This window comes from Macadamia integrifolia, unplaced genomic scaffold (assembly GCF_013358625.1).
Source record: "Macadamia integrifolia cultivar HAES 741 unplaced genomic scaffold, SCU_Mint_v3 scaffold798, whole genome shotgun sequence".
NCBI classification, from domain to species: Eukaryota; Viridiplantae; Streptophyta; class Magnoliopsida; order Proteales; family Proteaceae; genus Macadamia; species Macadamia integrifolia.
Genome location: NW_024870539.1, coordinates 86,126 through 90,700, shown reverse-complemented (window position 1 = coordinate 90,700; position 4,575 = coordinate 86,126). Strand labels below are relative to the sequence as shown.

Genomic DNA, 4,575 nt, shown 5'->3' with positions numbered 1-4,575 from the left:
ATCATCAACTCACAATCGGATATGCATATTGAACATTCATAGACTGGCATTCAACAATGACAAAAGGAAATCTCTCAAAAGAAATAACCAAAATTTCCAAAGTGAGTAAAACAGTAGGCATAAATGGAAACAAAATATCAGCAAGAATCCTATTTCTTGCAAAAAATATAAAAGATAACTACTACAAAATTAGTCACCAAAATAAGTGAATTCACAATAATAGAAAGTATAATCTTAACATGGAATCAAGGACGTGACAAACAAATCAACATAACCAACAAATTAAATAGTTTATATATATGAACCTCATTTCTTTCCTCTAGTATATATTTTCCTTGGACTCCTTCCCTTTTCTCCTTTTAGTTTTATGGATCTATTATTTTCAAGAAAAGTATCTATGTGCACCAGCATCATTTTATAATTAATTCATGTCATGCCAAATCAACCATCGTGTGTCTTTGCTATCATGATATCAAATTATCACATCACCAAATCACTAGGATCAAACTCAGCATTTAATGCTAAAATAAGCATGGATTCAACCAATAACAAAGATATTTTCTGTATGGTAATAGCTGTAAATGAAAGAATCTACAAATTGATGCTAGAGAAAATGGGGGAACATGGCTGTCCACCCAACACAGTTACTTATAATTCACTTGTTAGAGGGCTATGTATCCAAGGGAATCTGCAACAAATTTTGCAGCTTTTGGATAAACTAATGCACAAGGGGCTGGTCCCAAATGTATTTACTTATTCATTCTTGCTTGAAGCTGCTTACAGGGAGAGAGGGGTAGATGAAGCAATTTAGATTAATGAGCGGTGTAGAGCAATGACTATGATAACTCAGGATACATAGACAAAGCCCCCAAAACATCAAGCAACAGTTACTTGCAAGGCCAAAATTAACAGGAACAAAGGAGTGATGAGAGGTAGTTCTAATAACAGAAGACCAACTAGAAGCTAGGTCACTCACTGAGACATCTTCAAAATTGTATCCATTTTCTGTGGATTTAGCACCTTAATTAAACATTTTGTATGAGTACTTATGAGGTTCTTGGAAAGTGAGTTGTAGACATATTGTCTACTCGCAATAACTCATGAGGTTCTTGGAAAGGGATTTCATTATCCAGATGCAGGCTCACATTATATTAGGTTTCCACACAGCAAGCATGGATGGGATTACATTGCCAATTAGAATCCCCTGGTCTCAACCTTTAATGATCTATAAACATTATTTGTGATAAACACACAAGTGAAGCTTAAAAAACCTTCAGTGAGCATTCTTATAATTGGGAAGGAAGAGCCAGCGATGATTATCGGCTATCCATTTCTCAAACTTCAAAATATTTATTTTTTTTATAGCCTCTGCTTATAAAAAGGGAAACTGCGAGGAGTTCAAAAAATTTGGCTCACTTGTATTGTATATTCTAGAGGCCTACTCTGATCTTGATAGTCAAGAAAACCAAGGAAGTAAAATGATATTCTGAATTTAGTGTATGTAATTTCCATTAATTCCCAATAACAGAATTCGTCTTGGAATTCATGGACCGCACTCCAATGCAAGTGCGGTAGAACTGAAGAAGCCATTAAATTCTTCAGGGGTTTAGGCCAAATGTTGTGAGTTACAACATTTTATTGAGGAATTTGTGCTTTGAGAGGACATGGGAGGAGGCAAATGTGATTCTGGCGGAGATGGATGAAGGGGACATTGTAATCCTAATGACAGAGAGCAGCAAAGTAGATCTTGTGATTAAGTGTCTAGACCAAATGATGTATCGGCACTGTAATCCTAATGACGGAAGCTACAATGCTCTTGCTGTGCTCTGCAAGGAGGGAAAGGTGCAGGAAGCTTTCTCTATTATCCAAAGCTTGGGTAATAAAACAAACTCTTCCATGCATGACTTCTATAGGAATGTTTTATCAAGCTTGTGTAGGAAGGGAAACACTGTGGCAGCATTTCAGCTCTTATATTAGATGACAAAGAATGGATTTACTCCTGATTTCTATACCAAATCATCCCTGATCAGAGGCCTGTGTATGGAGGGGATGCTAGCTGAGGCAATTGAAATTTTTACAGTAATGGAAGAGAATGATTTTAGACCAGCTATTGACAATTACAATGCCCTTATACTTGGCTTATGCAAGGCCAGAAGGACAGATCTTTCACTCGGAGTCTTTGAGATGACGATTGAGAAGGGTGACATGCCTAATGAGACAACTTATACTATCGTAGTCAAAGGGATTGCCCATGAAGAAGAAATGAAGTTGGCCGCAGAGGTTCTGAGGGAGTTGTATAATAGACGCGTTCTGAGTCTAAATACTGTGGAAAGGCTTGTGATGCAATATGATTTGGAATTATCAACTCCTTAACTCAGATCTGGGGAATAAAAAAGTGGAAAACTTTACCTATAGCACAGTAAACCAGAGAAGACACAAAATTTGATCTATACAAAAATGGTTGAAGCAATAGATTCTGATAGATAGATGAAGATAAGCATGAATTCTATTGAGTGATGCATGGAGAATTTGGGTTTTAAGCTTGATACTGGTCTCAAGATTGTTTGAAGGCGGGAAAAGAAAAGATTCAAGCTTTGATATTATTCTGGAGTTGAGGTTATTTCAAGTACATCCTTCATATTTTGATTTGTAAAAATTGGTGCCAAGTTGATTTCATTTTGGTCTTATTGTCTGCCTCACTTTTCTAGCAACCACTGGAATTCTATACTAGGATCTTTTGATGATAACTAAGTCAAATTCCTGCTTTCATTGGCTGAATCCTCTACTCAACCAATTTGTGAGCAAAAAAATGGAGAATTCTTAAAACCCCCAATCCCAATTTCCTTCTGTTCTGTCGAATTTTTTTTTTGGCTGTCTCATTAACTCCCTACTCTATCCTGTTTCTGTCTGTGTATTCTGCCATATTGTGCCCATCTTGTATTTGAGAGCTTACAATAAATTAAATGCTTCAGTTATGATCCTCATCTTCTTTGTCCCATGTTCACTGGAAACATCCGACATGAGTAGAAACAATTTTTAAGTTCCATTGCATCGTGTAAAGAATGGGTGAGAGATTGGTTTTCCTTTTTAATTGTGATTCTCAGTTTCACATCAGTTGGGCTCATGCATTTATAATCGCCAAGATGACACATGATGCTCCAAACAACAGAAGAGTTTAGGGAAAGAAAAAGAAAATTAGACTCATGTCTTGGACCCTCTAATTCTGTCTAGTTCTGTTCTCCAACGGTTCTATTGCTAAAAGTTGTTAAAAACTAACAGAAAAGATATTGAATATGAATCTAAAGTTGTTTGAATATGAATATTTCCTCATACATTAATAAATGTGCTAGCATTGCTCATTTTGAATGTTCTCATTGAATACATGCATTATGGAGGAACATTAATCTCATCCAACTTCAGAACCAGATAATCACACTTCACTTGATCTGAGTACTACGATTTCATACTTAATCCGAAACCATAAGAATCCCCATTGCTCAAATAAAACATCAAAAACATCAAAGAGTTGGAAGAAATGAACTTTGTAAACTATAATCAACTAAATAAAATAAAATAGAATTAATAAGAGATAAAAGTTAGAATTGAAGGCGGCGTAAGCAAACCGCATAATCAATAAATTCAACACAAAATACTCAATTACCTACTTTCTAAGACCACAGAGAGCCCCAGAACTAAATATCAAGTAACCCACCAACCATTACAATCTACAAATTGATTCAAAGACATTATAGTAATAAAAATATTCAGGAATAAAAGAAAATTAAATATCTCGACCAGCCAAGAATTAGGGAAGAACAGCAACATCATCAGCAATGGCAATAGCAAACAGAGAACTTAAATCCATCAGAGATCAACAAGACAACCCCCAAATCCACACAGATTAGCAGGAATCAGAAATTAGAGCCACAGATTACCCATTAGAGATCAACAAGACAACCCCCAAATCCCCACATTACAGAGATTAAATCAGATCTGTGATTAGTGCTTGAAATGATACCTGAGCTTGGCGATCGTACTTGTCGCTGTTGGATTTATGGGCTAAATTAATTATTCGGGTTGATTAAATTGGTGAGAGTCAAATTGCATGAACCGGTTCGGTCCACTCTCAAGTTTAGGGATATGCTGGCTCAACCCATTGTGGTTTAGGGTTTTGAGTGCAGGACAGTATTATAAATACTAGGTTTTGGGTCCCTACAGCCATTATTCACTCTTCCCCACTTTATCACTAAAGTGAGAGAACCAAAGAGGTTTAAAGGGTTGTAGAAGATCCATAGCCAAGCCAAGAGAACGAAAGTGGGAGTGACCAACATCAATCATCTTCAGCATACTAGGTGAAAGGTACAAATCGATCCTCCATAATTTTATTAGATTCGTGTTCTTGTTTTTCCTGTGCTTTTTCCTCAATAGGGTTTCAAACTCAAACCCATAGGGAGTTCTAACAAGTGGTATCAGAGCAGACCACATGGGACAAGAATCGATTGAATTTTTGTTGTACATGAGGATTTTGATTATTACTTAAAAACTGATTTGATAAAAAAAAAATTTGTTTTTTTT

General features: G+C 36.0%; 1 pseudogene; it reads left to right on the top strand.

The window, feature by feature from the left end:
- The first annotated feature begins 532 nt into the window (after positions 1-532).
- Positions 533-2,424, top strand: LOC122069990 (annotated as a pseudogene).
- Positions 2,425-4,575: the final 2,151 nt, after the last annotated feature.